At 37.8% G+C, this 24,846-nt stretch overlaps 1 pseudogene; it reads right to left on the bottom strand.

The window, feature by feature from the left end:
• Nucleotides 1-5,547: 5,547 nt before the first annotated feature.
• On the bottom strand, nucleotides 5,548-11,270 carry LOC139461842 (uncharacterized; annotated as a pseudogene).
• Nucleotides 11,271-24,846: the final 13,576 nt, after the last annotated feature.

The raw sequence follows: 24,846 nt of genomic DNA, 5'->3' as shown, positions 1-24,846 counted from the left end.
ATTGTTCCCAATTAAATCAGATATGTGATTATGGTTTGTACGACGTCAATATGAGATTCAATTGTTCGGAATTGAATTAAGATATACATCTTGACTGGAAGATCCAATCAGTCCAACATTGTTAATGAATCAATTTGGTTTCTGGTATCATGTGTGTCTGTATGCATTTTGGAAACTATCAGTTAAATCAAATATGGGAAAGAAATACAAAATAGGGGTGTTTGAATTCAGTCTCTGCGAACGATACATTGCCTTGATATGACGCCATATGTCATATTACCTCAAAACATCCTTCTTCAAGCCACAGGGCGGTCGGGTAGCGTAGTGGTTAAAGCGTTCGCTTGTCACGCTGAAGACCCGTGTTCGATTCCCGACATGGGCACAATGTGTGAAGCCAATTTCTGGTGTCCCCATCGTGATATTGCTGGAATATTGCTAAAAGCGGCGTAAAACCATACTCACTCACTCACTTCAAGCCATAACATCTATGGATTTTTACATGGTTTCAAGTTGAGCCGACAGTAAAATAAAAGTGGACTTCTACTATAAAACTATAACACCACCCTTGTGTCAGCAAATGTTGGAAAGTAATTATCCTGTGCATAGTACATGTACGTTATTTCTGGGGTACATTTCGGGGGGAAATGAAAGCAAATGCCATCTGAAGATTATTGAGAAAGAAATATGTGAAATGTTGGACTTGCTCACTGATTACATCTATGTATCATTTGGGGGCAACAATCTCTATCCACCTTCCCTGTTTCTCTATGCATATGAATCGGAATCCAATCCTTTCACCGGTATACCCACCTGAACTAGAAATAAAGGAGACCAGTGAGACCGCATAATATGTTTCATATTTAGATCTAGAAATAACTATACAGAATGACAAAACACTCTCCACAAGGCTGTATGACAAGAGGGATGACTTCAACTTTCCAATAGTCAACTTTCCCTTCAATTCGAGCAATATTCCAGTATTTCAAGCCTTTGGTGTTCACAACTTTTGAGATACATTCCTGCGTGTCCTTTCTTCAAAGAACGTCATACGACTCTTGCTCAAAAGTTGTTTGATCCAGGTTACTTGAAAAGGTAATAGATACAACATTCGTTAGCATCGATGCTAGTGTAAAATATATCACTTTATCATATAATGGGTAGGTGTGTCTGCAGGATAAAGCCAACGGATAAAAACGATAGCCGTTGGAGTCATATGCGGATAGAGATGCAAATACCAAGGTCAAGTAGGAACTACTTTCACTGTTTACAAACAAACATGGCGTCGCCCTTGTCATTCGGCGATCGAGTCAGAATCAACCATCGGGAATCTGGAGAAACCACTGGCATAATTGCTATCATTATCAAAAGAACATTCTAATATACTGAAAATCAGTGTCTAACTGTGACATAGCTAAGGCATTTTACAAGTTTGGGCAACTTTGGAGACACAAATTTTGCGAGGGCACTAGTCCTAGCCAAGCAGGATCAGTAGCCATATCTGTGCTCGTAGACCTCTGCGGCTTTTCGTTTTGTCGCTGTGTGTACATCTGACTGTACTTCGTAATGTTTTGACAGGACAGGCTGTCAACAACGTCTGGCCGTGGCCGTGACGTCTCATAGACAAGCGTTAGAGTAGCTACCCTTTGACAACGGGCAGTTACTCTAGCGGAAAGACCGATGGATTGCCGTGAGAGTCAAGAAAAACAATTCGTGTAGGCAATTGTTGTTTTGCGTATATATTGTTTCCCCACTGTATAAATACTGTATAAGAAACATGTTTCAGTTGGAACTATAGTGGCTGCTGTCATTGTCCACCTGACACATCACTTACCCTGTGACGTAATATATATCAGTGCGCACATTCCAGGAAAACTTGCAATGCTTCGGTAATGTTTGTGAGAGAATGAAAGCGATTTTCAAGCACAGAATTGAAGAATGAAATTATAAGATAAATTAGAGGTTATCACGCTTATGTGTTTGGGGATGGTAAAGGCTCGCTAAATAAAAAGTTTATTCCTAATACAGGATATTTAGCATCCCCAAACCCACTCGCGTGATAACCTCTATGAAGCCTTATGTATTGGTGCATCAGATATGAAGGGAAAAGTTTGCATTAACAAAGCGCATCGTCAGTGGTATTATAGTTGTTGTGAGTTATTAAAATAAAGAAAGATGTAAATGTTTAAATATATTTCGAAGGAAAAAAGACTTGGTTTATTGGAAAATTATCACTGCATCCGGAATCAGTATAAAGAAACATGTATAAAAAAGTTGTATATTATGAAATGAAACAGGAAATCATAATTCAAAAGTTTTTTGGTCAACTCTTAAAAAGCTTGGGACAACTCCACACAGTCATAATATCAGTATCGAAAACTGGTCTGATCACTTGAAAAAGTTACTGACAGTGATGATGACTTTTTTCTCGATTTATCACGAGACATACTCGAGACTCTGTTTACGAGAAAGCATTTCTCATCTTTAAAACAGTAAATCATCTGTGTGCGAAATACCGGTCTTGTCTTTGACATACTTGAAAGCAATGTTGACGTTAAGCAAGAGTGCTTTATAAGTCCGATTTTGTTCTCTCTCTTTTTATCAGGGAATTAAATCAACAAATTCAGTAGAAGTGTTCTGATACAACTTCACACGGAAAATATAAAGTTATTTCTTCCTTTGTATGCCGATGATATATTAATGTTTTCAAGCACAATACGTGGACTACTAAAGAAAGTTTATCAGCTTGAATGTTATAGCAAAGAGTGGAATTTATTTGTCAATAAGAATAAGACAAAAGTTATTGTTTTCAAAAATGGTGGTTCGCTAGCTAGAAGAGAGAATTGTTTTATCAAGGGCATTCATTAGATGTTGTAACGTTCTATAAGTACTTAGATGTATAGTTTATAAATAGATTGTCATGGAAGATGTATGCTAACCAAGCTGCTGTACAAGCTAAGAAGATCCTAATTGGAATTCTTCAACATATGAAAGTACTTGGAACTATATCATATAATACATTCTTTAAGACTTTCGATACAAAAATAAGCCCATTTTCGTTATATGTAGCAGAGGTTTGGGGATAGGAAATGATTGATGTTATAGTCAAAATACATTTATATGCATGTAAAAGATTCCTTGGTGTGAAACCTCGTACGTCTAATCTAATGGTCTACGGAGAATGTGGACGATACCCTTTAACTATGTTTGTAAAGTTAAAGACGATAAAATACTTCAGTAAGTTCAAATGCCTGATACAAGATATCCAAAGAAATGTTATAACATGCTATTACTCTATGCTCAACAAGGACAGACTAACTGGGCATCTTGTGTCAAGCGTCAGCTTTAATCATGTGGATATGGTACCATATTGATGGTTTGTTTGTTTGTTTCGTGTTTAACGCTGCACTCAGCAATATTCCAACTAAAAGACGGCAGTCTGTAAATAATCGAATCGGGACCAGACAGTCCAGTGATTGACATCATGAGCATGGATCCATGCAATTGCGATACGATGACATGCATCAAACAAGTCAGCGAGCCTGACCACCCGTTAGTCGCCTCTTACGACAAGCATAGACGCATTTTACATCAAGTTGGATACATGGGGATCGTAAGAGAACACAAAATTTGTCAGTTTTGTGATTTAAAACATATGAAAGTGAATACCATTTCTTACTACTTTGTCCGTTCTATAATTAACTCAGAAAACAGTTCATTGATAAATATTATATCCGTTATTCAAGTTTACAGAAATTTGTTTCGTTAATGTCAAGTAAGAATGTAGTAATAACGAAAAAAGTGACAATGTACGTATTGCATGAGCCAAGAAGCTCCAAATGTGTTACCTTATAAACGTTTATACACCAATTAATATATATTGATTGGTTGGTTGGTATGTTGTTTACCGCCGCACTCAGCACTATTCCAGCTATATGGCGGCGGTCTGTAAATAATCGAGTCTGGACCAGATAATCCTGTGATTGATGTCATGAGCATCGATCCTCGCCATTGGGACCGATGACATGCATCAACCAAGTATATATAAAAGGTAGTGTTTATTAACGGAAAAGTTTGTCGAATCACCATCTGAGATCCACCTCTCAGCAATCGTGACGAACGCAACTTCGTGAATGAACACTTAATATGGAGAACAGTTGTCGAATAACAACACCTATGCATATTTTTTAGTTAAATCATGATCAGATGAGGCAATTTGCTGTTTGTGTCATGTTCAAGATTACTGCTCTAGTATAGCGACGTGTGTGTGTGTCTATCTATTAGACTACGGCTGCTGCCAGTTTACAACATATAACAAACCTATGCAATAGTGTGCAAACTGGTTTAATCACAATAGTGACATACACAACATGATGATATTTCTAGGCGAAGTACACATACAGTATTTCACTAAATGAGAAATTATCCCATGGCTCCACTTTACAAAACCATTGAGTTCGTCGAAGTATATATACAGTATTTCACTCCATGAGAAATTATCAAATGGCTAAACATTACAAAACTATTGAGCGTGTCAAAAGGTCAAAGGTTGCAGTCAACGGAAAACACAAGTTTAAGAATGTTAATTCAAAATTAAAACAACATAAGATATGTATCAACTTAGTAATTATCGGTCTGTGACATACTAAACACACAACAAATTACATATTTTAACCGTTCAGGTTTGTATATTAAACATGACTAAGCAAAAATACCTTTCAGCTGCCTACATTGTCTAATGTCGAAAATTCGATGCAGTCATCAGTGACTCGGATATGTTTGTATACATACATGTACATGTTTCAATAAGGGCAAAGTATATATTTTACAAATAGCGACAAGGTACTGTTGCTCGCCAGGTACTATCAAAGTGAGCATATTCTTATTGTGACATCAATATAATCTTACGTATACATCAGTGTTATGGTAACAATCATTCATGTAAAGTATCACCGCATTTGGTAAAGCTGTGTTACTGTGTCTGCGTGTTTATCTTATTGTATACAAAATAAGTGAGCACATTCATAAAAGAAATACTAGGCACCGTGAATATATAACGTCATCACCTGGGAAACCAGCTGCAGTCTTGGTGATCGACTGAAACAGATTCTGTTGGTGTATGAGGCGAAATAGTGGTAAAAAGTATATGAATGGATCACTGATAATCAGTGCTGATACAAGGTGTTCGCGAAAAAGGGGAATCGTGTCCCCCCTACCGGTAGCACCGACCACTCACACAATTTGCAAGACCGTCCCACGGTTCTATCCAGTGTATAGCTAATGTTATGTATTTATGACTGATTTATTTAGTCTGAAAGAGTGGTCAATTTTTCACATTTCAATAAGATTCCCGACATGGGTACAATGTGTGAAGCCCATTTCTGGTGTCCCCCGCCGTGATATTGCTAGAATTTTGCTAAAATCGGCGTAAAACCAAACTCACTCACTCACTCACTCACTCACTCACATTTCAATAAATACCCAAACCCATGAATTCTCAGATCCATAGATCATGAAACAAAGAATGTGGAACCATGAAGCAGAAAGCTCTTAAGCACAATTGCGGATAAATTCATGGTAATTGCTGGAGCTCTTAATGCGGCTTAATGGAACCTCATACGTAGCTAAACTACTCAAGTAGCAGTCAGACGGCAGATGTTGGAAATCTGCTGTAATACACAGGAAACCTGTTTCTGCAATGCATGCAGACATACATGCCTCTATCGTTGTGACGTTCCTGATGGTCCTGGTGTTGTATCCGCCCAAGAGCATATTTCTGAATGTTGTGAAATCCGAACCATATGTAGCACACCCTGAAAGGAAATGTATTCTGAAAACGATGTCTGCAATTTTTTTCATCTTTTTTGACCAAACTTGACACCAGTGAAACTCTGATTTCGTGGTGACCATTTGATATGTTCCCATCGCTATCGTATAAGGTTCAGGACAATTTGTCAAAAAGTAAAGCAAATACCATCTGACGTTTACTGAGTATAACAATATGTGAACTGTTGGACTTCTCGTTGATAACATCTTTGGGAAATTTAAGGATAATATTTAGGAAAGAAGTAATCTCACCTTTCCGATCTGCTATTTGTCCATTGTTGAACGATATCAGATCACCTATATACCGTAAGCTAACGTTAAACCTCTTGGCCATATTCACTTGTTTTGAATGTCCTTTTCACATGCATGATAAGAAACAGAGCAGCAAGGAATGGAGAGCAATTGGAGCCCTGTGGGATGCGTACTTCATGTCCTATCCCCCTAATTTCACATAGATGGACTCTATGAGTAGGACATTTGCTTTGAATTTTGACATTGTACTGAACCTTTGAAGATATATATCTTGAGAAAAAATAACAATGACATCTAATGATATGATCAGGAAAACATACACATTCACAGTTTACACAGTGATATATCTATTTTGAAAGAATGTATCAGCATCTTCAAGTCTAGGTCATTGTGTGTGTGTGTGTGTGTGTGTGTGTGTGTGTGTGTGTGTGTTAAAAATGGAACATGTATTTGAACTACCAACTACACATTTACCAAATTTAATCACATTCTATGCATACATCGCCGGCTAATGGGAATAAATATGTCTGCTACTGTCATAATACAATCGGTTTTGACTAATTAAGATGTGGTGAGAACATGCACATGACGTTCCAGCTTCATTAGTCTAGTGGTTTCGGAAGAGATGAGTTTACAGTGAGAGAAAGACCCGCGAAGATTCCGGGTTAGAATAGGTCTTCAGCAACCCATGCTTGCCGTAAAAGGCGACTATGCTTGTCATAAAAGGCGACTAACGGGATCGGGTGGTCAGGCTCGCTGACTTGGTTGATGCATGTCATCGATCCCAATTGCATGAATCGATTCTCATGATATCAATCACTGGCTTGTCTGGTTCAGACTCGATTATTTACAGGCCGCCGTCATATAGCTGGAATATTGCTGAATGCGGCGTTATACAACAAACCAACCAACCAACCAACAGTGAGAGAAAATGTGGGATAGTGGGTGTATATCGTAAAGAAGCAATGACATAGAGGTCCAATACCATGTCAAGATTCACAACTAGGGCTCACGATTTTGGTAAGAACGTGTTACGAAACAGTGTGAGTGAGCTCTCGCGCCAATTGTCTTGGTCATAATGCATGTCTGTAATCATTATATCGTGTAACCTGGATCTGCATGACGGCATTTCTTTAATTCTGTGTAAAGTTAAGTAACCAGCAGAAGAACGAATGTGTTATTGACGCCTTTTTATTTTTCGCCTTTCACCACAATCGAAATGTAAATACAACCCGTTCCCTTTCGGCTTAAATCAGATCTTGTAGGATTCCATAATTCCATATCATGAGCATGTGTTCTTAAAACACTATTCAAAAGCACTCAATATCTATGTGTACTTCGAGAACAAAATGCAAATACAAAGCGTCAACTCCAGAGATTAACCAATACATATAAAAAAAAATAAAAAATGTATCAAATATCCGCAGAAACAGATTCCACTGGCCGGAAAAGGCAAAATATCAGTAAAGGAAATATGATGTATAAAATCAGTGTAGTATCACTGAACTGCGGCATTTTGTCTCACATTTTGCGCATTTTGTTTCTTATCAATTATTTATCTGTTTTATTCATAAAAAGCGAATCAAGGTTTATATCAAATTTATGTGAATCTCCACTTCAAAGCATTTTTGACGCCACAGATTACACTATGAGAAAGCCAAACCGAGTAACAGGAATCGTACAATGATTATGGACTGACTATGAATGATTATAATGATTGAATGTTGCTTAAAGCAGTGTATTGTTAACACTGAGTTCCATTCGTTGATGATTGCTTTGATCACAAATACCTCGAAGACAGGGTTTCATACGTTTCATTCTGAAAGTTGAATCAAGGTCAAGTGGCATTTTGAGTCATTAAAACTAGGATGGGTAAACGGTGTTGACATTCCGCTGAAAGATTGTCTTGGTTGATTTCGTAGAATCATACCATAACAAATACTTAACAACATACACACGCAGGATGAAAGCCTTCCACTGATACTTGAGAAGGATGTTTGATTGTTTTAATACATGTTTCAGAATTAGAACTCAACTTACCTTGGACACAGCTGCCGCTTGAGTACTGGTGCATTATGTCACACACACACCATCCATCATTACAAGTCGTATTTACAACAGTGCAGTCAGCAGACCCGTTGCAGGAACCGAAATGTACTGAAAATTCAGAAATTGGATGTTGAGAGGATTTGGACTTTATCAAACTGAATTTGATGGCTATGGAATTTGGACTTGAATCGACTCTTATCTGTCTATACACAGTACCCTCTGCCAATTACGCTGTTGACCAAACGTAGATGATTTTACTGTCATGACGTTATGTAATGTTCGCAGATAGCGGTTGTGACGCGTGGTCTCTCTTAGTGTGTCCTGTCTGAAGGAGTTTTATTTATTTATTTATTTTACGTATTTATTTTTTGTTTAACGCCTCACTCAGCAATATTCCAGCCATATATATGACGGCGGTATGAAAATAATCGAGTCTGGACCAGACTATCCAGTGATTGACGTCATGCACATCGATCCACACAACTGGTATACGATGACATGGATCAATGAAGTCAGCGAGCCTGAACACCCGATCCCGTAAGCCGCCTCTTACGACAAACATAGTCGCCTTTTACGGCAAGCATTGATTGCTGAAGAGCTATTGTACCCCGGATCTTCACGGGTCCCTCGGAAGTCGAGCCACTGTCATACGGTTGCGTCCCAATGTTCTTGCAATATGGACTAACGTCACGCCCACAGTAGCCATACCCATTGCCTTCTTCCTTCTACTGCGGTTAATGTGTCCCATCGATTTGCTCACCTTTTATACCTTGCATGTGCACCCTTTCTGATTTTTGGTGTGTTTTTTACAAAAAGTGCGAACATAGAAATCTCCGACTTGGCGTCACAGACACACGTTTTTTGCGTTTAGACAATCTTTCCCATGACTTCCAGGTAAATTAAAATGAGTTACAAATAGATATTGAGCGATTTCCGATGCTTTCTTTCTTTTGCTACTCTGCATACTTTCAGTATCCTGCATGAGAATGAAAGTACGGAAGTTCAAGAATGATTGTATTTAAGTAAAACAGAAAAATGACAAGAAATCCTGTTGGCTATATATTTTGAACTTAGTTCTGGAATTTTATGTTTAAGGTTAAAAGACTATTTCTTTTTGAGTACGTTCCTAGCGAAACCAAAAGTAACAAAACTAGGGACATAGCTCTATTAAGATCTCTCTTTTAATTACACTCATGCAAGATATTGAGTCCTATGACAAAGTTGTATCGCCTTCTATATTTATCACTTCCTTTACATGTAAACTGAACAATTATTTAGAAACAAGAAACAAGTTTGGTTTTTAGAGGTGAGGAGGACAATATAAGTATCGTTATGCTAGACTTGGCTTTACATAAGTTAATCTTCGTATATGAGACACTTCGATCAGTACCATGCATACCTGTACAACTTGGGAGATCACAACTCTTTGGGATAATTTCAGCTAGATTCTCAATGCAGTCTCTTCCACCGTGTGCTGGAGCTGGGTTGGTGCAGGTTCGAGTTCGGGACTGGGGATAAGTGGCAAACTGTCCACAAGTTACTGAACAAGCTGCCACAGTCCATGAGCCCCAAGTACTCACACCACCGTCCACTAAATTAACATTTGGAAAACAAAATCCTTAATCAATCCTATTCGATAAAATCAGTGTAAATATTGACCCGTCACACGACCGGTGACACGTCGAAAACACATGCCAAGGCAACTCAAGATTTGACCTGAACAAACCTTTGAGCAAGAGTCGTAGAATATTCTTTGAAATCTTTACGATAAGAACTTGCTCGATTGTACCATGCTCGATTTGTTAAATGTAAACATCAAAGGTCGGAGTTGTTCGAATATTGTTTGACATAAAGGGAAAGTTGAAGTCATTGTACTTGTCGTACAGTACTGTTGACAGTTTTTGTCACTCTGAATGTTTATGCACAGATCTACATATGAACAGGTTTCAAAATTTCTTTTATTAAACCATTGTCAAATAACTCCAAACGTGTCTGCTATCTATACAGTACAGTAAAAAGTGAATTATCGCCAGTGGCATTAGAGTAGGGATGTATCATGAGCCTGATAATATTGTTCTTAAAATTCATTAAGTTAAAAACTAAGATCCCACAAACCTGGACAGTCAATGAGATTACAAGTATCACTTTTAGTATCGCTGAGTGTCTCCGTACAGGAAGCGCCGCCGTTCGCTGGGGAGGGATTGGTGCAAGATCGAGTCCGAGTCAATATGCCAGGAGAAGGATTGCCACATGTTTCTGAGCAGGACTTTGAGCCCCATGAGCCCCATGCACTAACACCACCGTCGACTGAAGAACAATCACATCGTCGGTGAATTTAATAAATCATTTATCTGTGGCACATTGAAGTTAAGGATGGGAGGAATGGGATGGTTTGTTGGGCGTTTTCCTGCATCGATGTGATCAAGAATATGTAACCCAGTGATATTAACACATCCAGTGTCCATACTGGCACCAAATTCATCGATCCGCCTTGTAGAAGTATTTGCTCTCTAAGACAGATAACTTGACATGATAATACCAAATCCCATGTCTGCTTCTTTATTTGGTTCACATTATAATAATAATCTTCATAACAAATCTGACGTTTTTGACTTCTAAAGATCGGTTCAAGTGATTGAATATCAGTGTTGTCCTCTTTTGACCTTTGCACTTGCACATTGCACAATATAATTAAAATTCACAGAGAAGGTAATTAGAAAATGAAACCTTAAACGATAGACATTTGACCATTATTAATTACCTGGTGGGCAAGATGAATACATGTTGAATCCAGTTTCTGTTGTGTAGGGAGATGTGGCTGGTGTGTTATAGGCCACACATTCCCCTGTACTCTGGCTATACCCAAAGGACTTGATGGTGGGGAACAAGGCACATCGAACTGCACACTGTGTTAGACTGCTGAAGGCAGTATTCGTCCACACCACTCCTCCCGTAACTCTCTTGTTTTCAAATCCGACTAGAGGTGTTATGTTACATTTTCCACATAGACCAAGCGTTCTGCACCAAAGGTTAGAAAATAAAAAAATACCCGATAATAATATCAAATTGTCCATGACTAGAAATGGTTTCATTCAATTCCTAGCTGAGAAAAAGACGTGTTGATCATGACTTAAAGCCGTTTGCATCTGCGATCGAGTTGGGACATTTCATTTTATTTTATAGGTACACATGTGACGAAAATTGGAAAAGGTTCTGTCACAAAACCATTTCAGACCTCCTCCATACTACCCTGTAACTATATGTGATCTATACCGGTTGGACTCAACCATTTCTAGATCAATGATGTACGTCGAATGAGGGCCTCGTCTTCTTCAAACAATAAAATCTACTTATAGATAAATCAGATATGTGATTATTGTCCGACAAGACATCAATATGAGGTTCAATTGTTCGCAATCAAATTCATACGTACAACTTGACTGGAAGACGGAGCCAATCAGCGCTCTTTGTTATGCTGTCTGTATGCATTTTGGAAACCATCTTTTTACAACTATGTTCCTCATAATTAAAGTAGGATAGGATAGAAACACAAAAAGAAGTGTGTGAATTCAGTCTTAGTGAACGTTACATTCCCGCCATATGACGTGATTTGTCAATTCACCCAACAATTATCCTTTAAAAAGACTGACGTTTTAGCCCAGTGAATAGGGCGTGTGATCGGAGATCGTGCTGGTTCGATCTCTGGCTGCGTCACACCAAAAGACGTTAAAAGATTTACTTGTTGTTACCCTGCCTGGCATTAAGGGGATTAAACAAGGACTGGCCAGCTCGGAGTCTGAGTGAAGTTTCAATGATAAACCCTGGCATGGTATCTAGGTGGGCTAGCACTATAACTGACATTGAATTCCGTACTGGTACAACAGCATATGAACGCCAGACCCACGGGTTTTAGTTGAATTAGGAGAATGATAATGACCAAATGAATGTAGAGACCCAACTCCAAAACAAGAAGATATAAATATTGAGTCAGGCCGTAAACAAAGGTTTGGAGCCATCAGCTTTACACAAGGTTCCAGTGTAGCTGGAGAAAAACAGTGAACTTGGAAACCTACCTTTCCTGTGCATAATACACTCATTTTAGAATGCATTTTAAGGGGGAAAGCTACCTAGAGTGTGTACAATGCACTGTCGCAAATCTGATCATTGCTGTCAAAGTCCATAACACTCACCATCTAACAAATCCAGTGATTTTCGAACACAATATTCAATTTAAAACTGGAACACCCGGATTAAACTATTCTTACATCTGTACTTCCGTTGCAGCTCTTAGATATGTATTAAACGATTTTAAAATAAATTCTCAGTGTATTAAAGGTAGTGTTAATGAATTAAACAGTTTGTCGAATCACCATCTGAGATCGACCTATCAGCGATCGCCGACTTACGCAACTTCGTAAATGAACACACAGAATGGAGTTGACATAAAACAGCACCTGTACCTATTTTTCAGTTAAATAATGACCCCGTGGTGATTCTGGTTTACATTAAGTCCCCAGAAATATATGCTGGTCGCTTGAGGCTCGGAGTTTGGTTCATTGCATGTCATCTTACTTCACAGCGTGGATCGCTTCTCAAACTATCAATCAAACAATTGATTTTCTGGTCCAGTAATTACAGCCCACTGTCAATTAGCTAAATATGTAATTTGAGTAAACTTGATGAAAAGGTGGAAATTGTGACAGCTGACATTCAAATTGTCTGTATACTAAAGCTTCTCGTAAGGACTTATTGGTAGCAATTCCCAGTTAGAAATAACACCATAACAAAGGTTTCGTTTGGGAATTACGCAGGGCCGATTAAGTTACTACCGACAGACCTTTCGCAAACACCTGGTGTCATCACTGATTTTCAGTAATTCATTCACTTCTTTGCCTTTAACGCTCAATGTCACATGTTCCGGCAGATAATCGAGACTAATTAAACTCTATCGTTGGCGTTTTATATTTCTGAAGTTGAATACATGAAATTGTGTCCATACGGACCAACGACAACATGTTTTAGCACACATGTCGAATGGGTTCCACACCAGTGACCTACGCGGTTAGCACAGATTAAATTGCGAGTCGCCCATGCATATAAGCGTAACCAACTTCTAGACAGTAATGAACTGATTAGTCATGCAAGCTACGTGGTATGTAGTCCTGAAATGGTAATCAATAGATGGAGACTTAGAACATGAAGACAAATGGATCAATATGTTAAAGATTACCACTAATGCCCCTAATATTTTCACTAATATGAACTAGTGTTTTGTGGTCGTCAAATACCTAAAGCAGAAATATAAATGTAAAGAGGTCTTTGAAGTATAAAACTCAAATGACCACACAGACTGTTTATTTGTAGCTACACTGAACTTATATGACTTGGAGAATATCCCCATCCAAACAGAACACATGTTTCACACTCATTACAAATATCACGACTCCTGTTATACTGTTTATTTTCACAAAGTAGGTTTGCACTGTGTTGCTTGTAATGTTTAGATTATTCTACAAGGTTACAAAGAACAAAGACGCCGTCATAAACAGTTGGCGACTGTCAAAACTGTTTGAACAACTTGTGTAAATGAACTGACCACATTTGAAGCAGACCTTTGTGCGAAGTACTGTCTAAATCAGTTTCATCGTGAACCTGACATAGCAATACATTCCAATATATACAGATAAAACGCGTCACTTTATTATACGAACATGGGACACGCATACATTTTTAACCTGCATTCATTTCATGATTTACAGAATCTTATCTCTAAGTGCAAGAATAAATTGAAAGACATATTAATCTGAACATTAAAAGTTTGAATAACTTTTTCAGGATTCCAGTTATCGCAGTGTATGCATTAGTTGCTTGATTAATATAAACCAAAACATTTGAGTTTGGGATGATTTGAATCGAATTTGCTAAAATTGCCCATTTTTGATCGGTTATCAAGAGCGGGCATAATATATTTCAATCAATTATCAAATTGTTATACAAAATGAAATTTCGAAAAATGAGACAATTCAAAATTACCGAAATGTTCTGAGACAAACAGTTCATCAGGTAAAATATAAAGTGAATAACTAAAAATGTTCAAAACGAGAGCACAACATGTCGCTGTATATCGTCAATACTCTTTTCCTTGATCTATTTTAGAACTAACAGGAGGAGGAAGTTAAGTATGAATAAGTTATGGGGCTGCTCTAATGCGGCTTCTACTCAATTCCGCCATGCGTTTCGAGAATGATCGATTCCAACTGGTCAATAAAAGGTAATAAACCTATCTTAACCTATCCCATATTCAAGAATCCGCAAAAGACTTTTTACAAATCCAAACCAGTAGACAAGTAGTCATAGATAGCACCGCGCATGTTCTGTTCTTTTCATAGAAGGGGCGGTGGGGTAGCCTAGTGGTTAAAGCGTTCGCTCGTCAAGCTGAAGACCCGGGTTCGATTCCCAACATTGGCACAATGTGAAAAGCCCATTTCAGGTGTGCCCCGCCATGATATTGCTGGAATGCATCCATTTATTATGCGAACAAGGGACACTCTCATTTTTTGCATCCTTTTGATTATTTACAGTATCTTATCTCAACGTGCAAGAATAAATTGCAAGACTGATATTAATCATTAACTTGTTCAATATTTAAGGTTTGGTAAGCTTTGCTGTTATCGCTGTGTAACAATATAGTTGCTAGATGGAACCATTTGAGTGAGTGAGCGAATATGTTTTTACGCCGCTTTTAGCAATATTCCAGCAATATCACGATGGGGGACACCAGAAATGGGCTTCACACATTGTACCCATGTCGGGAATCGAATCCGGGTCTTCGGCCTGACGAGCGAATGCTTTAACCACTAGGCTACCCGACTGCCCCCAAAAATATTTGAGTTTGTGATGACTTGAATCAAATTGGCTAAAATCGACCATTTTTTGTAGGATACCAAGAGCAGGCATAAAATATCTGAATCAATTATCAAATCTTTTTACGGAATGAAATTTCAAAACATGAGAAAATTCATTATGTCTTCAAACAGTGATTCAAAATAAAATTCTTTCGAATTGCCTTTATTCAAAGCGGTTAAATAGATTTCGTACACGAACATAATTTCTATGTGTCCAGAGAAACGAATCGGTCTCTTTTATGTTTAAATACAAATGCATGAACAACTCAAAATGCGCATATCAATATATTGAGCCCAAACATAATATCGTCATTAAGGGAAAAATTTACTTGAGGAAAGTTGATGTCATCCCTGCTGCCATACAGTGTTTTGTCGCTCTTTATGCAGATATCTAAATATGAAACAGAGGAGGCGGTCTCACTGGGCTGCTTTATTCCTATTTCAGGTGGGTGAATCAGTGGAAGGGAATTGGCTTTTTGATGGATATTGAACAAATGCCCACTACACGGAACTAAGTCTGTGCAAGTTCGGAAAAGACGATAGTCCCAATACAGCAGTTGCAAAATCAAAAATGTTCCGAGACAAACAGTTCATCTGGTAAAATATAAAGTGAATAGCTAAAAATGTTCAATACGAGAACACAACAGACCGCTGTATATCGTCAATACTCTTTTCCTTTATCTATTTTTAAACTATGAGGAGAGGAAATTAAGTATGAAGAAGTTATGGGGCTGCTCCCATACGCCCTTATAATCAATTCCACCATGTATTTCGAGAATTCGATTCCAACTGTTCAATAAAAGGTGACAAACATATCTCAACCTATCCCATATTCAGGAATCCCCAAAGGAATTTTTAAAAATCCAAACCAGTAATCATAGATAGCACCTCACTCGTTCTGATTAGATATCGTTTTCACAGAAACGAGTTGACTTTCTACGCTTTCGCTCAGCCAGATACTATGTTATGTAACAAAATGCTATCTAACGAGAATGAGTGTGCCTGTGATGATATATTTAATACCAACGTAAAATGTGCATTTATGTGTAAATACATAACAACATTTGGACGTTATTTAACAACAAGTGAAACTGTTGCAATTCGTCAGCGAATATTGATATATTCCCAAACATGGGCATTGTTGACATTTCTATACATACGCATTTATAGTGTTCCTGGTGTTGTGTGAAACATCATCTTTCTTTAATAAAGTAAGAATCTCTTCAAGTTCTGATTATTCAAGTGCATAACTATTTCTACACAGAACAACAGCAATCATCGCGGTGCTTGCAGTCTGATAGATACATCGATTACACGAGTTCAGTCACACGCTGCCCATGCGTATAAAAATAATTAACTTCTGGAAAGTAGTCGGAATCAAACTTTGAGGTGAATGGTAATCATTGTGTGGAGACAAAACCATCAGAAATTATTTAGGTGTTCAAGATAAAAAAAATTCCCGAAACTAACTTGTTCCTTGTGTTTACCAAGTGATGTCCTCCCTTGTTTCTTTGTTGGTCTTTGAAGTGTATATTTCTGTTAGTGACACAGTTTGTTTATTGGGTATATAAGGAGCACCCCGAACCTTGGAGAACACATACTGGTTGATATGTTCCTCAGTGGTTTGTCATGTGTGAGTGAGTGAGTTGGGTTTAACGCCACTTTTAACAGTATTACAGTCATATCGCGGCGTGTCAGCTTAATGTGGGAGGAAAGCCCAAAGTGATGCAGGTTTCAGACGTTTACCACTTCACTGAAACCCACGAGCACGGGTATGGTGCTGACAAACCTAGAAACATAATTGGGGCGAACCGGAATTCGAACCCACAATCATAGGTTTCTGGCGTGCCCAAGGGACGCAACTCTGCACAGCGAATCGCAGCGCCTTAGACGACTGGACCACCCGTGCCCCCGGTTTGTCATGAAATCATGGTAAACATTTTGAAATGTTTGAAACAGAAACAGTATATCAGTGCAACCATTAATTACTAGAGTCATATAAATCATAACATCTGAAGGTGACATTGATTGAATCAAATTTGGTAGGATTGCCATGATCTCAATGTAGAGCAATGTAACCAATAATTGGCAGATTGATATGAATCAGTTTTGTTAGAATGGGCACCTTTTGAGGGGGTACCTAGATCGTGCATAGTTATTTGAATAAAATATAAGATCAATATACCAATTAAAATTTCGATGATGGAACTCTAAACTAACTTCATTTCATTATAAAATTACATAATTCTGCAGTTTATATTTAAAATAAAATGGCAAAAAAGGCCACAGCAGTTAAGTTTTTTCCTCTGTGAAGGGTAGATTGCATTTAAAACCTAATCAAATAAGATGTTCTCGTTTTCGAAGAAACGTTGGAATGTAGATAAGGTTTCACCATAAAGGTCAGGGTTCACTATCAACCAATCAAATGCCTAGAACAAGTGACCGATCATTTGATATTCTAGGGGGAGACGTGGGTTTTTGTATTGATACCAGATATTTTTGCTGAAAAATCAGAAACTATTTTTCATCCCATACCTGATGCCCTCTGCCGTGATATTGCTGGAATATTGCTAAAAGCAGCGTAGAACCATACTCACTCAGTCGCTCTTGACGACGATCATTGCCCGTCTGGTCGATTATAGCAAGCCTTGATTTTGTTTATAATGGACATCTTTGGTGATTAAATTAATCGATTACTAAATGTATTCAATCTATCCCTTTGTCCAATGTATTTACACGTATCGTATTTCCGAATTAAAATTCTGTCCATGATTGGTTCTAATGCAGCTTGTCATGACAGGCGTTATTATAGCAAACTACAAAGGAAATAATGAACTTAACTACGACAGACCTGTATGTGTCAATACTAGTTTCCATTATCAATAGTAGCACAAACAATGGCGGGGATATGTGGTATTTTTGTGATATCGACCTGCTGTCGTGGACGTTATGATCAATGACCATCTCTTTGCAACACGGTCGATTCTGACTGGTCAATAAAGGGTTCAATAATCTACAAAGACGTATAAGAATGTATCTATCAGGCGTTAAGCAATAACGACCACAAGAAGTAGCCGAAAGATCAGTGCTTTAGATTAACTACACACTACAGGTTTTTATCACAGAGCTTTAATAGGCAGGATCGTAAACACAAATGTTTCAAACTGAAGATAATTTATTGAAGTCACGATACAAAGAAGGTGTCTCATAAAGCAGCTACTTTTCATTATGATTGAGTCACATGGTTTTAATTTCCTCCTTTTACAGTAGACAGAAAACCAGTTAACAACCATGGTGGGATAGCTTAGGGAAGGACGGATAAATTACATATATCTAATATCATAATTTGACTTTACAAATGACAAGGCACTCGTGAAGAGCAACCTCCTCGTGGTGAGTGCTGGGTAGCGCTAATCCTACCAACTCCTGAAAAACCGGCGAGTATAAAACCATCAACTGACCTACCAAAGAAAGAAAAGAAGAAACAAACAAGAAAATTACAACTAAGATCCCTACTCTCACTGAAACATCTGTCGATGTTCATAATTTCTTTGATCCTCTCGAGATGGATGTTACTCCATCTTCCATGAGTGGTGACTCTTCTTCACGTTCACGTGAGCGATCTCCAATAGAACCGCCATGGCCCATTCAAATATATTTGCAGAGGACTTAGGCACAATTTTAACGAACTGCAATTATTAACAACAGATTTAAGTCCATCAGCAATTTGTTTACAAGAGACGTGCCTAAAAAATACAGATAAACTTGAATTAAGGCAGCATAGTTCGTATCATTCCTTCTCTCCTCCGGGTGATAAAGCTACTGGAGGTGCTACTATCTTGGTGCGGCGGGGCGTTGTTCACAGTCCTGTTCCGCTTGACACAAATCTGCAAGCAGTTGCAGTTAGACTTACACTGCATATTGCCTTTACACTTTGCTCCTTATACGTTCCACCTTCTTCAAATCTTCAGCAAAATGATCTACAAAAACTATACGACCGACTCCCGAAGCCCTGTGTCATCATGGGTGGTCTAAATGGGCATAATCCTTTATGGGGAAGTGCAATCATTAATCAAAAGGGAAAAGTGATCGAGGATTTTGTTTCCGATAATGATCTCTGCATCTTTAATGATGACTCCGACACGTATTTACACCCTGCTACTGGCACGTATTCATCTCTAGATCTGTCTCTGACGGATTCAGTTTTGTTAAACGAATTCTCCTTCACCTCGATGGAATTTTTTGAAGGCTGATTGGCCTTTATTTCAATCTTTAAGCAAAGATAAATTACAACCTACGTCTTTTCAAAATGTTACTGACCCGATTCAGTTGTTCTCAGATCAACTGAATATAATTGCTGATGAATCAATTCCTAAGTCCTCCATCAACCCACGTGTTCGTAAACCATGGTTTGATGACACTTGCAAACAGGCTAGGAAATGTCTTAAGAAGGCGGAGAAATACTTCCGTAAACATTCTACTGTCCATAATTTAAACACTGTCAAAATTTCAAATGCTAAGACAAGACGTCTATTTAAGCAAAATAAACGTCAATCATGGAGGAACTATATCTCCAAAATAAACACTCGTACTCCTATGTCCAAGGTATGTCACATTCTACAGTTAACCATCTGAAGGATGGCGATACTTTACTAACTGATAAAACTGCTATTGCCAATAGACTTGGGAAAACTTTATCTCAACATTCGTCTTCATCAAATTATGTTCCTGAATTTCAAAAATATCAGCTCCAACAGGAAAAGAAAAAAGTAAATTTTACATCTGATAATTGTGAAGATTACAATGAAGTATTTTCACTACATGAGCTATATACTGCCTTAGGGCAAGCTCATGATACAGCAGCAGGCGCTAATAATATTCATTATCAGCTACTGAAACGCTTGCCCGAATCATGCCTTGAAACTTTGTTGACTATATTCGATGACATTTGGACATCAGGGACGTTTCCACCTTCATGGCATAATGCCATTGTTATCCCAATACCCAAACCTGGGCGGGATCATTCTGATCCATCAAATTACCGACCTATCTCTCTAACTAGCTGTGTTTGTAAAACTATGGAACGCATGGTAAATAATCAATTAGTGTGGTCCTTGGAAACAAATGATCTTCTTACCAATATACAATGTGGTTTCCGGAAAAACAGAAGTACTATCGATCATTTAGTGCGTTTAGAATCGTTCATTAAACATTCCATTGTAAATAGACAACATGCTGTATCGATCTTTTTCGATTTAGAAAGAGCTTACGATACAACATGGAAACATGGTATTTTAAAAGATCTTCATGATTTTGGATTAAGATTCTGCCTCATTTTATATCCCAGTTTTTAAAAGACAGGCAATTTCAAGTCCGAGTGGGTACAACCCTGTCTGATCATTATAATCAGGATCAGGGTGTCCCACAAGGCAGTATTTTGTCTGTCACTTTATTCAGTATAAAAATTAACAGTTTGTCAAAAGTTTTAAATGATTCAGTTGATGGATCACTTTTTGTGGATGAATTTAACATATCTTGTGGTACAAATATGCACAAAAGAGAAAGGCAATTACAATTATGTCTCAATAAAATTCACAAGTGGTGTCTAGAGAACGGGTTTAAATTTTCCAAATCAAAAACTAACTGCATACATTTTTGCAGGAAATATAAACCGCATAAAGACCCTGAGCTCTTTCTAAATGGCACCCCTATCAAAGTAGTGAAGGAGGCAAAGTTCTTGGGACTTACTTTTGATAACCATTTAACTTTCCTCCCACATATTAAATACCTAAAAGCTAAATGTCTGAAGGCACTCGACTTATTGAAAGTAGTTTCTAATTCAAAGTGGGGAGGGGATCAAACAACCCTCTTACACTTATACAGGTCACTAATCCGTTCAAAACTTGATTATGGCTCCATCGTCTATGGTGGAGCCTGCAAAAGTAATTTACAAAAACTCGATACCATCCATCATCAAGGCCTGAGGCTTTGGCTTGGAGCCTTTAGAACGTCTCCCATTCACAGTCTCTATATAGAAGCAGATGAGCCTTCTCTTAAACAACGCCGTTTAAAATTAGTTTTACAATACATCACTAAATTATATTATAATCAGTCCAATCCAGCTTTTGAATGCATATTCAATCCTCTCTACGAAGATCTTTACAATAAGAAATCAACACTCACTCCACCACTCGGAATTAGAATAAAATCCGCAATATCAGCTTCTACTATTCAATTCCAAGATATAGATCCTACTAAACGTTTCTCATCTCCTCCTTGGCAAATGGTAAAGCCAGAGGTAGACCTTACATTAACAAAACTAAAGAAATCAAATACTAACCAATTAATTTATCAACAAGAATACAATCAATTAAGAAACAATTATGACACTTATAAATCTATATTTACAAATGGATCCAAGGATGGTGGCGCAGTTGCTAGTGCCACTGTCATTTGATCCAGAACAATCTCTTCACGTTTACCTGATAGCAGTTCAATATTCACTGCAGAAGCAAACGCCATATTTACAGCACTTAAATATATCAGTAATCAATCTAAACATAAACAATTCATACTGTTTTCTGATTCTCTTTCATGCCTTCAGGCGATTAAAAATATGTCAACCAAACATCCACTTTTAATCGAAATTCTCGAATTATTTAATGATCTTGCTACTGGCCAATATGACATTGTTTTCTGTTGGTTACCAAGCCATGTTGGTATCACTGGAAACACAATGGCCGATGCAGCACTCAACAAATCTGTGACACCACTTCTCATACCCTAAACTGATTATAAACCTACAATTAGATCTTACATTCGTGATCTGATGCAAAAGAAGTGGGACACCCAAGTAGGTATCAATAAATTACATGAAATTAAACCAAATATCGGTTACACCTACTTGGGCTGTCAGTCCAGATTTGAAGAGGTCATTATGCGACGATGTCGTATTGGCCACAGCAGATATACAAATGAATACTTATTGAAAGGTGAGGATCCTCCGTTTTGTGTCCCTTATGATGAAAGAATCACGGTCAAGCATGTCCTGCTTGACTGCATTGATTTTTCCATCACAAGGGATATATATTTCAGTGTTAAAACAATTAAGGACTTTTTTAATGATGTTAATTCTCATTTAATATTATGTTTTTTAAAACAAATCGAACTTCTTCATAAATTTTGATGTGTTAAATGTATTATTTTACATGTTGGTAGTGCTTATTTATAACTGAGATTGTTGGTGGCTTTACCCACGAGGGAGGTTAAAGTAGTGTAAAATTATTGTCCTCCTAAGAGGGTATGTAAGTCCCACATCATTCAAAGTATTATTATGCATGCCGGAATTTTAAAACGTAGGATTTTTGTCATTTTATTATACGGCTTAACTGGTATACTATCGCCAGTGACTGAAGGGTTGATATAAATCCTGCCAGGGCCCATGCAGGAAGCAAAGGTACTTGAAGTCCCCATGGTCCCTGGTGTGGTGATCTCCCTTTAGTTACTGACGATCTCTAGCCCATTTTTATATTGTATTGTTCCTTAATACTTAATGCTTTTAAATGTTCCGCAACTAGTTTTAAATGTTATCTGTGATATTTTAGTTCTCATACTGTCCTTCGATGAAAAATATTTATAAAGTTTAAATATATGTATATTTCATGTATAACTTCTCGTCACGATATGGCTGAAATATTGCCGATGTGACGTAAAGCATTAACTCACTCACTCACATACAAATGACAAACCTGAAATAAATCATCATCATGATACATTTTGCATGGGTACTGTGACAAGAAACCTTTCCTTTCAGGTCAAATCTCAACATTAAAAATATATCTTTTTCCTGGATCAGTCGTTCAAAGATGAGTATCATATCAATAATTATGGTGTTTGTGACGTGATATACGCAGGTATTCGCCAACCCTGATTTGTTTGATCGAGAAAACACTTACATGTGTGTCTCTTTCTATTTTTGGTGCATTTGTTGGCACTATAAATGAAAAATAAATCGTCAGAGAATAATGATTCTCAATTATCAGTCGAAGAATATGAATGAAACACTGAAAATCAGTTATGTAACCAGGTGTTCTCGAAACGGGTCAGCCTGTGGTGCTTAACCCGCAGAAACACATGATTATGATTAAGTCGGAATCGTCTTGGGACATTGAAACAAATCAAAATATAGGACATTGCGTTTACCTACTCAGAGTACCTTTGTTATTCTCCGTGTTCTTGTAGTAGAGCGTCCGCCCAAAGAGCGAAAGGACCGGGGTCGATCCCCGGCCGCGTCATGCCAAAAGACGTTCAAATATGGTACTTGTTGTTAGCGTGCCTGGCGCTCGCCATTTAGGGGCTTAAATAGGACTGGTCGGCTCGGAGTCAGTATACTGTGACTGACTGGGGTATTCATGTTACATTCTGGCATGGTATCTCAGTGAGCTGGAACTATAAAATCGGTATTAGTGCGGACTAGTACAAGAAGCCACACACACACGCGTGCATGCACGTCGCTATATAAGTGCAACAATCTTGAACATGACATCAAACCCCCATTTAACCTCGCCTCTAAACATAGCGTAGCATTTAGATAATATACAGGTTCTAGTTAACCTAGAATTCATCAATATAACAGTACTGATGACAACAGGTTTGAGTTTCAGGAGAATCAGGAAAATCGAATTATTAATACTACTTAAAACAATACAGATGGTTGTTCGCGCAGTACTCATCGTACCAATGACGTCAACTGACAACTTGTGCATTCTGGTGTTATGTAGGGCCTGCTGATTGTGTGTCGGGTAAAGGGGTTTGTGTTACATGTTCTGTTTCAAGTTCTTGCCTAGATCGAGTCAGTATGACAGTGCCATTGTGACACTGACACATTGTCTCTTTGTAACAAGGGTAATGTAGCATATGATACATATGGCATGATAAGGTCCCTTCTTTGGCCCATAGGGTCTGAATGGTTTAATGAAAACTAGACTTCAACACATGCAAGATTTTTATTCATAACAATACTAAATGTAAATATTATGCTACAAATATCAAATCAAATGGATGGTTTTGAATGTTTTCAAGAAGATAAGTTTGTTATATTTGAACAAGAGCAAGTCTTTGACCCAAGCTAAATTCCTTATGAAATGTAGTAAAACCAAGGATCACCATATGAGTAAATAAGGGATTTTTACTTGAGATTTGGCAAATCGGCCTTATATATAAAGCTCATTTAGCCATTCCTGCAATTATATACAGAAACCTGTGGAACCTTGGAATTGTATGAAAGAAAATAGCTGGTTGATACATTTTCCTTTTCCAACCTCATGATTTACTTGATCTACCTACTGTCTCGAATGCCCCATTAATGGCATGTTGGCAAACTAAATAAGCAAAGTCAAAGCCTACTGAACAGCACCCTTTTATTACCTTTTCATTGAAATATAAAGAAATGTAGCTCACTACCACATAAAGTCGTCCAAGGCGCCGCGATTCGCTGTGCAGAGTTGCGTACCTTGGGCACGCCAGAAACCTATGATTGTGGGTTAAAAGCGGCGTTAAACCAAACTCACTCACTCACTACTACCACATAATCTACTTTTATTAATTAATAAAGATACACACATATCATAGTGACAACAGAATATATGTGATGACGAGGAAACACAAAATTATAACATACATGTTCATATAGCTTGTTTAAGATCAGCTCCAATTTGTTGTATATCATCTTGACTTTGACTCTTTAAGCCGAGCTTTATTACATGTTCATTACAAATGAGTAACTACATATTCAGTAACTATTCGGAGATTGAAACGT

Source organism: Haliotis cracherodii, unplaced genomic scaffold, assembly GCF_022045235.1.
Source record: "Haliotis cracherodii isolate W230 unplaced genomic scaffold, xgHalCrac1.p SCAF_15, whole genome shotgun sequence".
NCBI lineage: Eukaryota > Metazoa > Mollusca > Gastropoda > Lepetellida > Haliotidae > Haliotis > Haliotis cracherodii.
Note: the sequence above shows the minus strand (reverse complement) of the source record. Positions and strands in the feature narration are given on the sequence as shown.